The following is a 15,540-nucleotide window of genomic DNA, read 5'->3' on the forward strand; positions in this document are numbered from 1 at the left end:
CAAGCGCTGAGGACCACAACAATAGAGCAACAGCCGATTCCTGCTGCCCCCAGCAGGAAGAAGGGGCCCCTACTACAACGCCCATATCTGGTCATCTTAAAGCCAGCCACACCAGAGACTCACCATACAAGCGAAGAGGTGAAAAACTCGGTAATTACTAACCTCGGTGAAGATTTTAAAACCACCAGAATAAAATCGATGAGGAAGACTCGCAAGGTCGGCATCATTATTGAAACTGAGACACAGGAAGAGGCGAATAAAATCATTGAAAACCAGAAAGTGCCCTCCCTGGGTCTCCATGCAGAGATCCCCAAGAGAAAGGGACCGAGTATTGTAGTTTACGACACTGGAAGTGACCTCTCTCCAACCCAACTACAGGACGAAATCTACAGAAGAAACCTGCAGCACGACATTCCAGATATTGACCCATCGGTGCTAATCACACCTAAATACAAGACAAAGCCCAGAAGCGGTAACGCACAAACTGGGTGATTGAGTTAGCCCCAAGAGCCTGGAAGATAATCAGCCAACAGACACGGATTTACATCAATTGGGGCAGCCACCGCTTTAGAGAGCACGTGGCTGTGCCCAAATGCTTCCGGTGTTGCCGATTCGGCCATACCACACATACGTGTGTGCAACCACAAACCTCCCCAACTTGTGGGCACTGTGCAGACATAGGCCACAACTACAACTCCTGCCCTAATAAAACCGCCCGACCAGTGTGCGCAAACTGCAAAGCCTTAAAACTACCAGCAAATCACTCCATTAGAGACAGAAACTGCCCCGTCTACATAAAAGCCAAAAGTGCTCAACAATCAAGAACCGATTATGGGAACTCTTCATAAAAGCAATAATGTAAACACAATGAAATTTGCTCAACATAATGCACAACTGGCTACAGCTGTTGCCGCGCAACTAAAGAAGAAAGCCGATGAAGACAATCTTGATGTCCTCCTTCTCCAGGAGCCTTACATGCACAAGAAAGAGGTGAAAGGCTATCCCCCCTCACGTATAAAATAGTTCAGCATGACGGAGATACCCCCTGGGCAGCCTTGATAGTTCGCAATCCTGACCTCACGGTAACAAAGATAACTCATCTCTGCAATAAATGGGCTGCCTGTGCCCAAATCATCTCCCCATTAGGAGAATTCTATGCAATATCATTTATACTGTCGACCTGGCGAAGACATCCTCCCTGCAATACATTACCTGCAAAACGTTCTCCATGAGCTCCCCAACACCAAATGTTAACTGCAGGTCGCCGGCTTAGCACAGTGCAACTCCTGACCGACGTGGTACTACTAACGGCCAGCGCCTCGAAGAATTCCTCACCAACAATAGCCTGACAATACTAAACCAGCCGAACAATCTGCCCACCTTCTCAAGCACATTATGGGAAGCAACAATAGATGTAAGCTTTGCTACCCGCTCCATTGCTGGACATATATCTTCATGGAAGGTCAGAGAGGATTGGACAACCTCTGACCAGAGTTATTACATTCCAGATGCACCGTGCCCTTAACAGACAAACCACACCTAGAATAACCATCAACAGATTCGCCGTGGACAAGGCCAACTGGGAACAATTTCAAGAAGCACTGACTGGCTATGTCCAAACTTTTGACTATGCAACTCTCACCCCGGACCAACACCAACGCGCCATTGTAAATATAATTATAGAGGCTGCAAACGCAACCATCAAAAGGAATAAACCATCCCCAGGCGCGGTCCCCTGGTGGTGCCCGGAGCTTCAGAGACTCCGACACGAGGTAAATACACGCAGGAAAAATTTTCAACAAGCAAGATCCTGGCCGGCAGCAGAGGTGCAGGTCCTCAGGCAGCAATACCGTGAGGTCAGGAATGAATACACCGCCTTGATCAGAACACGGAAGAAACGATCCTGGGAAATGCTAGTATCAACTACCGGGAACGAGTACCCTTGGGGGATTGTATATAAAGTCGCAATGAACAAGCTAACCAAAGGAGGGGTAGTTCCCTCAACTAAAACACCTGCTGGCTTCTATACAAAATCATGGCACCAATCAATAGACAATATCCTCAATACCACCTTTCGGCAACTCCCGACAGCTCACTCCCTGGAGCAGCTCCGTCTCTGCGAAGAAAACGCAAACTACAACCCAGTAGAACGCGAAGACCCATTCACACTTGGCGACCGCCAAAATACGAAACAAGAAAATTCCTGGTGAAGACTATCTGGAACCAGAGATCGTAAACATGGCCATTGAATACATTCCAACAACTATCCTAAATCTGTTCAATCACTGTCTCTCTGCAGGCTACTTTCCTCACGACTGGAGATCTGCACGGATCCGACTGATCTTGAAGAACCCGACAAAAATCACGGGAACTTCTGGAGTCGTACAGACCTATAGCACTATTACCGGTACTGAGCAAACTATTTGAACACTTACTCCCCAACAGAATAGAAACCCACTACCTACAAGCAGGGCTACCACCCCCCAAACAATTTGGCTTTCGTAGAGGCTGCTCCACTGTAGACGCCTTGGAACGCATAATAACCGCAGCTAACAACTGTAACCGCAAATGATCTCTGTCGATTTTACCGGGGCATTTGACTCACTCTGGTGGCCAAGTGTCCTCGGCAGACTCCGGGAGGCAAATATCTCCAATAACCTGTACCACTGTATCAAAACCTACCTATCTGATAGAAGGATGTCAGTATGTGCTCCCTACTCTCAACTTACTCGGCCTATCTTCCGGGGGTGCCCACAAGGTTCAATCCTGGGGCCACTCCTTCCTTTGGAATCTGGTGATGGACGGCTTCCTTAATCAGAATCTGAATGGGGCAGATGCACAAGCATTTGCAGACGACCTCGTTCTGATGCTGGAGGCGGACAGCCGGGCACAACTGGAAGCCACTGCAACCGGGCAATTGACTCCCTGCAAACGTGGGCGAAACAGGACCACCTAACAATATCACCAACCAAGACATCCTCAATACTCCTCAAGGGTTCTCTCGACACGAGAAGACCACCACAAATCAAAATAGAAGGAACCACGATTAAACTAACTACAGAACTAAAATACCTCGGAATCGTATTGGATAAAAACTTATCCTTAACCCCACATCTCATCTATCTCCAGAGAAAGATCAGGAACTATTCAGCCCTCATAGCAAGAGTCACACGAAAAGATTGGGGACTACGGAAAAGGACCCTGTCTCTCTTTTACAAGGCTCTTTTCATCCCTGCCGTCTCATACGCTGCAGGGATTTGGTACAACAAAGCAACCACGGCTGTGAACAAAAGGAAATTAGAATCAATACAACGTAGCATCTTGCCCACCATCACAAGAGCATGCTGCACTGTCAGCTCTCATGCGCTGCAGGCCCTGGCAGGATCACTTCCCCTGGACCTGGAAATTGTCCGCTGCGGCATGCTCTTTCAACTGTCCAGAGGTAAAAGTGTATCCTGCATCGGCTTCACTACCGATCCAGCCAACAACAGCAATGCAGAGAAAAAACGTCTTATCAACCATCTCCGGCAAACCTGGCAGTCCCGATGGGCAGAATCAACTAAAGGCGCCATAACCCGGAAATTTATCCCGGACGTTACCCAAGCCTATTCCCACCAGCCGGCCTGGTTCTCACCGGGGCTCTACACCACCTTCCTTCTAACGGGACATGGTTCCTTTAATGCCAAACTTTCGACCTTCGGAATAAAAGAATCACCACTATGCCACTGCAGTGAAAATCAGACATGGACACATCTGATGCACCAATGCCCCCTCTTTGATGATATAAGATGTCACTTTATAACAAAAATGTTTCAACCTGAAGGATCGGGAACACCTTGTACTGTGGCAGGAGGAGTACTATAGAGCCCTCTCGAAATTTGCGCACGAACTGTTCAGCAGACTACGAGCATTACCACAACTTCCCTAAACTCGACACTGGAACTCTGACAACTGAAACGGACAACAATGACTAGGACTTTACTGGATGAGACCTATATCCCCTTAGTGACACCATCCCACACTGACACCCTGATTATTGGAACAGCAGTGGATGAGATCCTATCCCAACACTGTCCAACTAATGGACTGTACACTGTCACGGAATGACGAAGCCACAACTTTGCTGCATACACGCCATGTTAGTGATCTGAGCAGGCTCCCTTGTTCGGCCCTTTCTTCTCCTTACCCCGGCGGGGGAAGGCGACGGCTTTCCTGTCTCCTCCCCTCCTTGCCGACCCCACTCTTCCCTCTGGTGGGGTATGGGCATGCCCCACTGATTCCACCTGGGGTCGTCTTCCCTATTGACCCCATTCTTCTGTCTTTATCCCCCCAGTCTTCACTCTCCCTACCAAACTCTATCTGTATGCAAACGAATGCCCCACACGGGAAAAATAACCGTGTCTAAATTACTCTGTTCGCCCACCATTTTGGCTTTTCTAATTCTAGCGAAATATTCCCATACAATTTTTTTTAAAGTCCTAGCCACTGAAATCCCAGGAAACTAGGTGGCAGGACCTGCCAGAGTGCAAATTTAAACTAGTGGTCTTGTCTGCCTCCACGGGGCGAAGTGCGGGCAACGTTGGGCCTCAGCTGGGGTCCAGCGGCTAAATGGCCAGAAGAACAACGTACATAACATAACACACTCACATGATCCACACACTTTTAAATCTCTGGCCGTCCCAGTTAACTGGTACACTCACAATGAAAGCAACGCAGAGATGGGGGGAACCCCTGGTGCCGTTAGACACTTAACACACTTTGCACTTACACATCCAACACACTACATAAAAATGGCCAGTTTTGGCGTAGGCTTCAACACAAGATGTACAACGACAGCTAATAGGGGGGGGCCTGGGATTCGCCTCAACAACACATGAATATCCCTTGAATTCTTCGGAGACTGAAGGTTTGAGTTGTAAGTGGGCGCAGGGTGATTCACAGAAAATTTTGCGGTAATAGAGTAGATTTCTGGAATGTCTGTGTGCGTTAACAAGCAAAGAAATTGAGGCTATGAGGCATCAGTTTATTGTTTTTAAATTGTGTACATTCAATGGTCAGTGTGCTGAACGAAAAAGCTGAACTTCCGAGATGAAAAACCATATAGTTCTCGCCTAGGATCGACTGACTGAGCCACAACGTAGCCGAGATGAAGATGGCTTGAGAGTATTCTCAAGTTTGAAGGAATCAAATCTAGACCTTGTCCACATAATGTTGGAGTATGGAGATTATAACCATTATGCTAACTTGCGAGGGTATTTCTGGAAGTAATCGCTTATAAAAGTTTGAATATCTGCTTTTGTCCTGCCAAAGTGCACATTCCTGTGTAGATACCAAACTATTCGTAAGAATCAAGGATGGGAATGATTCATTGCTTTGAATGCTGCGTTCAATATCTGTAATGTTTAAAGGTGCATTTATTCGCTTCAATCATGGCAATAATGAAGTCGAGATTGAAGTTAACAATTTGAAATGATCGCTGCTGTAAAATAACATGCAAAAGTATACTTTTGGATTGTGAGCAAATCTGGTAGAGTACTGATGACTTAATTTTAGACTTTGTCTCAAGGAAAACATTGTTGCTCGAGCCACAGATGAGTGCTGATAGACTTATAAGTGGCAATATATTATTGTTTCTAAAATATATTGTTTTTTGCGAGATGGATCTAATTTTCAAGTGATTCCTTTGGTCTTTTTTAAAGATCAACAATGTTAATTTGCTTCAATTGTTTTGGGTATATGTTGTTGTTATTTGGCTTTTATGAGCATTAGCAAATAAGGTCATATTGCTCCTTGGATATGCGGTGGTCATTCCCTGACTTTTCCGCATCCTCCGTATTTGGTGGTCACGGGCTCGAACCCCGGTCTAATCAAGAAGCGTGTGCTACGCACTGCTGCTCCTTCCCACCTGGCTACGGAGGCGCCTCGGGTATATGTAAAACCCCTAGCATTGCTGATGTGAAGGGTATATTGTATTTATATCTTTTGTGTACAATAAAGATTAATATATACTGTATATATATTATTTTTCCAAAGTGAGAGTTTGAAAAGGTTCAGTAGGCCATGGGTTAGATTACTTTTGATCTTTTTCAAAAATGACCATGGCAGAAACTGGGCCCGAGAAGTATTGTTTCTCAGGTTATTCAAAACAAATTGGATATCACAAGTCTTAGCTGGTTGAGGATCCATCCTTAGATTTTCTATGGCAAAGCTTGGCATTAAACTCAGGTTCTCAATCGACACGACAATCTGACTTCCATGTTCCATCTAGGTAGATTGGAATATTGTTCTTCCTTTTTTTTTATTCGTTATGGTTATTGTCAGAACGCTTTTGTGGGACTCGAGGATAAACTGAGAGATCTGAGATAGAATTAATTTAATGCATGCAAGTATTTGCAAGGTTTCATATCTTTCGAGTAGTGTTACGTTCTTTTGGATGTAATTATGAATTTTACATCATTTATGAAGGTCAAGTAGTTGGTGTTTTAGTTCAAATATGGTTCTAGGGCTTCTGAAACTAACATGCTGTCTGAAAACTGCATGTGCTCTGTGGTCGACTTTCTGTTTGTTGGACGAAACACCGTAATTTTCGAGAGAAAAAACTATGCTTCCCTCGCCTGAGACCGACTAGCTCAGCCACGTTATGAAAAAGGTCCATAAAAATTCCTCACGTCGTAGACAGGATTCGAACTTAGGTATTTTCCACTCGGTATGGGGAGGACGCGATTCTACCAACAATTTACAGAAATTAAAACCATTCCAGCAGAATATGGGGGGTCGAACAACTTTAGAGTGAGCCAATCAGATGGGCTCACTCTAAATTAATTTTTCTACAGCTTTCCCTTTTTCTTAACACATCTTCGCCCCGGGCAATTCATTTACACGCCTTAAAAACAAAGAACTGATATTTCTGATCAGTGTTCATGAGAGGTTGCACAATCTTCTTCTTCAATGTCATCTATATCTTGAGTTGATCTTCTAGAATTTGTATATAGTGAAGGTCATCGTTAAAAATAAAAATGGCCTCGTGGTCTGCAAAGTTGTTTCCCAACTGTGTTTGCACAACAGCGGTTAAAAAATTCGCATTTCTTATTTTAATCTAGAGGTATAATAAAATATCTTAATATTTTGATATTAAACAATCAGCATGAACGAATAATTGATTGCGTGAAATTAATTAAAGGTCAGCGTATTATCGCAAGGTGTTGTACAGATAAGAGTGTTGGTTTGGATTTTAATGGCATAAAGATGTAAATATATAATGATGGGTTCGGGAGGAGCTTCAGAAGTATTCTCGAACTTATGATACGAGATGCACTCCACTTTCAACCAAGAAAATATCCCAGAAGCTTACCCTTTCAGTCTACTCTCCAAAACGTGGTTGCTTATGAGATTGTCAGGAGCACGTGTATTTTATTTCCATCCTAATAACACTTCTATTTACGGTCGCATCTAAACCAGATTTGCCACGCACAAAACCCCTCAATATGGGTACGCAGCTGACAGATTGGGAGAAGAGAAGGTATATTGTGATGCGCTAGAGAAAAGCCACAACTCGAAAGTAATAATTTTAAAATGCTTCTTTTTCAATAAAGCTTCTTGTAAAACTGTTTCTCAGATACTGTCCGCATTGTTCTTGCGTGTCGTTAATGGTTGACAGTGCTTGTTAGCCGATTCTCAAAGTTTCCCACAAATCCATACTCTGTGATTTTGCACAACTTTGCAAAACTATTCGTTTTGGGTAGTGAGTTGTTTGACTGGTCGCTTAGTTACTGGGAGGAACCATCACCAGGAAGGAACATCCCAGCATCCGTCCACGGCACAGAGAGCCTGACCAGAGACAGTAGAAAAGCACCTGTCGGGCTACGGGCAGTCTTGCAATAGCGAGAGTGAAGGGAACCAGCCGAAAGGAGTATTTTACAGAAAAGATGAAGGCAAGGAAGGTATAGCGAGGCAGCAGAGCGAAAGGTACCCCAGAGGCGAAAACAAAGGATGAGGATAATGTTTAGTGCAGGATGGGGACGCTCTAAAAGAAAGGCGTGCAGCGGGGTAGGAAAGAGAAAGTGCAAAAGCGTGAATAGATCTGCTTGCCGCAAGGAATCATTTGGGAGGTTGAGGTATCGGTTGAACTTGATTATGGAAGAGTTGATTCACTGGTGCTGGAGACTTGTCTAATGGAATGATTAGGGTGGTGAAGCAGAGCAAAGGTCGACAGTCAGAAGAGCTGTCAAATTCCATCAGGGTATTCCCTAGTCAGCTGAAGTGCGTATGATAGTGCTTTCAGTTCATTGCCGCCATTCCCACGAAGAAGATATCCTATCAGGTATTCGTTCAGTTCTGGTTGCTGCTGGGACTGAAGCAAATACAGATGCGAGGTGAGGAAGAGTGTCGTCCATAATTATTTCGCTGTATACCTGGATGAAACGTCGAAAAATCTAAGGTACTAGAGAAAGGCTGCATTAAAACTGATAGCTTTAAGAAGCGCCAAACAATCAATCTTGGAGTTAATAAGTTTGTAAAGAAAACAAGTCATTATATTTTTCCTTTTGTATCAGGAATTGAGCTTAAAAGCTTTGCATAAATCTGCATAATCTTTAGTATGTATGTGATATTGTTTCTGTAAAAGAGCTTGTGGGAGGGTGAATATTTATTTATTTTAATTTGCAATAATTCTCTTATTAACGTAACTAAAAATTTGCAATTCGCTGAACACCCTACTGGCGTCTTTAACACTCCCACATACGCAAATCTGACTAAAATGTTCAGAAAATTCCAATTTCTAGGGTGTGTAAAGCTGTTGTTAGCAGAACAGAGTGGCCGTGAAGGGCATTAAAGATTATCTCTCTCTCTCTCTCTCTCTCTCTCAACATTAAAGACATTTATTTACAAACCTTTAATGAACATAAAACAACTTTTACATAAATACTGCATTTATATAAAAGAAACAAATAATTACATACAAGAATCCCAATTTCCATTTACTAATTATCCAGATTTGACAATTATATAAAAAACACCCGATTAATTCTTCTTGCCTTATTCCCTAACTCTTGTACATTCACTATACCTATTTCATTTACCACTGTTTCATATGGTAATAATCAAATATACTACATTCTTCATTCAGCTCTGTGTTCTCACCACTCTGTTACAATATTCTTGTAGACCAATCTTCAGTATTCTAAAGTCCCTACTTGTTATTAATCACTCAGATAAACCAACAAATCTTCATCAATTAAAACACTATATTCAGAGTTTCTCATATAACTTAATTATCTATAACTTTAAAACATATTCAGAATCCTTTATAAATTTTACCACCCTTCTAACACATTTTAGCTATTTGCATCCATTTCGTCTAATACTCATTCCTTCGTTTCCCTTGCATTATACAATAACCCTTTTTAACATAATAAACTCTGTTTGTATATCTACCTCAGAGATAATTTATATTTCACTTTACTTTTTAGTGTTACCCCTTTTCATTAATTAATATACTATTTCACTAACAGTCCTTCTTGCTAACTTAATGTACTTAATATATCGCTCACCTACTTCTATCTTTTTTTCCTTACTTTTCCAGGGAGGTTTCAGGCTTCCATCTTAGGCTCTCCAGACTATCTTCTAAGGCTTTTCTTCATCTGCTTTCTTCTGAATCTGCTTCAGATAATTTTCTGAAATTCTTGGCTGCATGGGTCTGGCATCCTTTCTCCTGCTTTGAATACACAACTCCTCCTTTACTACTGATCATTCAGATGTATCTTTCTCTAAGAGGTCGTTACATTTCATGGTTCACTTAACTGTCTTTCATAACCTTCCCATTACCCTTCTACTCTTAACTATTTTCTCCCTTACTGTGTAGGTCCCTTTTTGCACCCCCTACATTTAAGCACTGCCCGACTTACTTTTCTCACTCTGTCTCCACGATCACCCCGTTTAGCCGCACTCCTCTTCTTCACTCTCCTTGCCACTTCTGTCCCTTTCGCCACACTCTTGCCTCACACTCACGGCCCCAACTTTTTCTCTGTCGTTTGAACCTCCTTCCCCAGGACTCTCTACCAATCCCAGGAATTCACATAAATGTCCCCTCTGTTCTATTCGTTAAAAAAAAATTACCATAACTATCTGCCCCGTATGCAAACCAAGCCTTGTTCCGTACCTTTATCGTTTAGTTCTCAGGATAGCCCAATCCTTTCATGTCTGCCGTCATCTCCCAGAATAGCCATTTTCGTCTTTACCCATTTGCGAAAATGTTGACAACTTACCAAAAAGTGACCTGGTCTTTTTCGACCCAAACTCTAGCCCACCGGAACTTATGTCCAGATGCCGCATAGATCAGACGTTTCTTAATTACCTGCATTTCACTGACCCATTGTTCTGTTTCCAGTAACCCCTTTCCGCTCGTTCACTAATGACCACTCCTTCCCTAGTATGGGGTAGCTGTTTTTGTTTACTCACCCCTTTTCCCACGAATCTACATTTATATGTTACTTTATCTTCCATTTGACTGTTATTCAATTTGCACATCTGTAATCGTTTATTTTCTAAATCTAGTATTCTTCCCATGTATGCTTCTCTTAAATGTCAAAATTCCTTTCCATATCAAGAATTAAATTATTCTGAAATTACAAAAATTTCCCATAACCTCTAAATCTCCATATTTGGAAGATTGACGTCTTACAAGATATTTAGCGAATCTTCCACAACAGAGGAGAGGGATGTGAATTCCAAACAGCCACTGTGTAATCTATAATGCCTGTTACCAATGACGAGTAAGCTTTAATTTGAACTTTACCTGTTCTCTTCTCCCTACCCACAGTCCTTTTCCAGAATTCCCCCAACTGCACCTAGCATTCTTCCTGGTCCTTTTTGCCCGGGGGATGCCTACACTCTGCACTTTCCTGTCTCTTCTCTACTTTGCTCTTGGTCCCTCTCCACTCTCGCTCCTACCAGAGTGTGGACGGCCGTCAGATGTTTTTCTACTCCCTGGTCCGGCTCCTCGTGCCAATGGGCAGATGCTGGAAGGCTCGTTCCGGTTGATCGCTCCTCCCAGTAACGAAAAAGTCAGTCAAGCAACACACTTTTCACACAACCCGCAGTGACTGGCTTTGCAATGTTAACAGAGTACTTAACATGAATTTGTGGGAAACCACAGATACCGCATAACAATATGTCCACTATGTCTCCAAGGGACCACCCAATCCAACGTGAATTATTACAGATCTTCCAATATCTTTTGATCCTAATTTATATAAAACTAGATTGCGATTCCAGTGCCAAAGGCTTTTGAAAAGTCAATATAAATGACCTCTATTTGCACTGATTTTTCAAGATCTGCAGAAGGAGATTCCCAAATGACCAATGTGAGTTGTAGCAAAATATCCACGAATGAACTCATGCTGCTCAATACCAATGACTAGTTTAAGGCCATATAACTTGTCATGTATTATTTTTTTTCAATTCTATTAGCAGAGACACTTTAAATAGAAATTGCCCTGTATTTATGAACATGAGTGGATTCCTTTTTGAGGATAGGAACAACTATTTTTTTGAAAGAATCTGGTAAATTTAACATTCTAACAACTTGATGTTAGAATGTTAATTGTTGTTATTTGGTTTTTAGGAGCATTAGCAACTAAGGCCACATTGCTCCGGGGATATGCGGTGGTCATTCCCTGACCTTTTCTGCATCCTCCGTATTTGGTGGCTCACTGGCTCGAACCCCAGTCTAATCAAGAAGCGTGTGCTACGCACTGCTGATCCTGCCCACCTGACTACGGAGGCGCCAACTTGATGTTGTAGACCAGTAGAAGAGGTTGCACAATCGCATCTTGAAATTCCTTAACACAAAAGCGAATAATACTATCAATGCCAGGAGAAGAGTGAATTTATGATTGTGGTTTTTATGTGATGCTTGGAAATATAGATATAATTCAGAGTTAAGTTATTCACTGAGACAGATGACAATCCTTCGTTTTCTGACAATAATACAGAGAGATAGAATTAGTTTTAAAGAAGTTCGCGAAAAAGTAAATTTGGCTCTTTGCATTGCCACCTATTCTAGAGAAGCAGCTATCCCGAGCGTAACTTTCACGTTATTTACAAAATACCAGAAAGGTTTAAAATTGTTACCTTGGAGCATATTGGACTAAATTAAGTTCATGTATGCTGTATTTTGATTGCGGTTTTTATATACATTTAGTTTTATCAGTTTTATATACATTTAGCTTCTCTTTGAAAATAATTATGACCCATCACCTCTGGAGTTCCAGTCTAAGCGGACAGTAACATAACCCAAGGCAAAGTCCTTCACTGAAAATTGTTTCAACGAGCCAGATCTCTGTCAGAGCAAGTAGGTCATAAGTTTGGTCAGCAAGTAGTATGCAAGAAGGCAAGTGTATGAGCTTATGCAGCAACAGCCCAAAAAAAAAAAAAAAAAAAAAAAAAAACACACAATCCCCTCTAAATGTTTGTCCAGTTCTTCCTTAAATTTATTTAACATATCAACTTCCACAACGACAGATGGAAGTTTGTTCCAGCAATTAACCACCCGCTGGCTATAGGAAAATTTCCGCACATCTATTCTACATCTGTCTTTTCATAATTTGAATTTATGTCCCCTTAGGTTCGTAATATGAACAAGTGGAAGAATCCCAACAGAATTCACGTGCTCAAACCATTCAAGGCCTTATACACCTCAATCAGTTCACCTCGCAGGTGCCTAGTCTCCAGCTGCTGCAATTTGCAGAACTTAAGCCTCTCCTGGTAAGGCCACCCTTTCTTTGTCTTCTCCAACTTGTTGCCCTTCTCTGTACACACTCAAGCAAATCTACATCCTTCCTAAAATGGGGCCTCCAGACCTGCACGCAGTACTCAAGCCGTGGCCTGACCATTGCCTTATACAGAGAGACAATCACCTCCTTTTCCCTGCTAGCATAATTCCTGTATATCATCGACAACGCCCCATTACCTGCCCTGGCAGCCTGTCTGCATTGCACAAAAAACTTCATATCTGACTGCACAATTACTCCCAGGTCGTTTTCATTTTCTACCACCTTAAGTGTAGTACCACACAGTTGGTACGTTTCTCTGGGGTTACTTCTACCCATATGTAGTACTTTGATTTTTCAATGTTAAACTTCAGTTGCCACTTCTTAGCCCATCTGCTCAAATTTTCTAGATCCTGTTGCAGTAACACACTGTCATTAATGTGATTAACAACCCTGCAAACCTTTGTATCATCTGCAAACTTCGATACTAAGCTTGATATAGCTTCATCAATATCATTGATAAATATACAAAAGAACAGTGGACCCAACACTGAAACCTGAGGGAAACTACTAATAACATTAGTCCACGAAGAGCAGCACTCATTGATAACCACCCTCTGTCTTCTTCCACTCAACCATCCTTTTATCCACTGTAGCAATTTACCCTTAATACCCTTATGCTCCAATTTCTACAGTAGTCTTCCATTCGCAACAGTGTCAAAAGCCTTCCTGAAATTCAAGTATATGAGATCTAAATTATTTTTTGCATCCAATTCCTTTGTAAACACATCATAATAACCAATCAAATTTGTCAGACAAGACTTTCCCTTAACAAACCCATGCTGTGTCTGAATTATTGCTGCAGTCTTGTCTAGATGATCCTACAATGCATCTTTAACCTACATATAACCTACTCCATTATTTTACCCGGAACAGAAGTTAAACTAACTGGTCTGTAATTACTCGTGGCACCCTTCGAACCCCTTTGTGAATTGGGGACACATTTGCACATTTCCAGTCCGTGGGGACCTTCCCTGAGTCCAACGTTTCTCTCATAATTATGGCTAAGGATTTGCTTACTTCCTTTGCCGCCTCCTTTAATATAACTGGATAGATCCCATCCACCCCCAGGTGCTTTTCTTATGTTTAACTTCAACAATTTCTCCTCCACTTTGCTCTCAGTTATTACAAAATCATTAAGCACCCTGTTACAATTTGATAACCTTGTGGCGCTTTCAAACCTTAATAACTCCTCATGTGTGAATGTAGATGCAAAATACTCATTGTTTGTTTGCTATCTGAGCAGGATCATCAACAGTCGAACCATCGATATCAAGTGGACCAATCAGATTCATCACCTTCCTTTTCGAATTTATATAAGTAAAGATATAAGAGTTTATATAAGTAAGCTGTTTTTCTTAGCATCCTTTGCCAAGGATTTCTCGTAATCTGCCCTCGCCTGCCTAACCTCCTATGTGACTTGATTACAGGCTAGCTTATATCTGTCATAGGCATCCGTGTCGCCTGATAATTTATATGCATCCCATGCATTTTTATTCTCTGCCACGGGTCTCATTAGTTCATTTGATAACCATTTAGGCCTAAACCTTGAACAATATTTCTAAATAGGTATGAAAAGTTTAGCAACTTCCACTATTAATTCCTTGAATGTTTCCCACTTAGAATTTGCTGTTGGAAACATCATCAGTTGGTCCCACTGTACAGAATTTAAAAACTGTCTGAGACCATTGTACTCATCTTTACGGAAGCAAAAACCCTTTCCTTTACCCCTGATGGTAATTATATCTTTAAGTAAATCCCACATCAGTGCACTGTGATCACTGCCACCTAGTGGTTCCTTTATCTGCAAATTCTTAATACACGAATGATCACTGCTGATAGCCAGATCAAGAGTATTACCCTCTCTGGTTGCGTCTCGAACATGCTGCTGCAGAAAGCAATCATCCAATAAATCCACAAAAAACAACCATCCAATAAATCCACAAAAAACAACCATCCAATAAATCCACAAAAAGTCTTACTAGTGTGCGAGTGACCAACCCAGAAGTTTCAGTTTATATCTGGGAAACTAAAATTTCCGATTAAAAAACATTCTGATTTACTAGCCAACTATTTCTCTGTACAATTGTTCATTGTACTCATTCGAGTCATTAGGCCTATAACACACTCCTACTCTTATTTATGCTTTCGCAGTGCTTATGTCACACCAACTGACTCAACAGTGCACTGTTCATCTACATCACCTGGATGCACTTCTTTTGATTTTATGTTTTTCTTAATTAACAACATAACACCTCCTCCCTTCCTATCTAGTTATCCTTTCTGTACACATTGCACTCCCCAAATTCCAGTTCTGTATTCCTTATATCTGTGTGACACCACGTGTCTGCTTTCCCAACAATATCTGCCTTTGATGTCTTGACTAACACTTCAAATTCATCGAATTTATTTACTATACTTGTAGCATTGGTATACATGTACCTATTGTTATTATTAATTACCCTAATACTTCCCATATACCCACCTGTTTCACGATGACTGCCATCAGTCCCTGAAACTCCCAGCACCTCTCACTCCAGGCCGCTGCTTATTCTAATAGAGGTAATGCAAGAATCACCTACACCTCTGCCTGCGGCAACTTTTATTCTGTGAATCCCCCCCCCAAAGCTAGCAGTTTTCCGTCCTACCTTACACTGCCTCGATAGCATCAGCAAATATTCTTGCACCCTTTCTTTTTAAGTGTATCCCATCC

The sequence above is a fragment of the Mastigoproctus giganteus genome, chromosome 4 (assembly GCF_048544385.1).
Source record: "Mastigoproctus giganteus isolate SK-2022 chromosome 4, ASM4854438v1, whole genome shotgun sequence".
Classification (NCBI taxonomy): Eukaryota; Metazoa; Arthropoda; class Arachnida; order Uropygi; family Thelyphonidae; genus Mastigoproctus; species Mastigoproctus giganteus.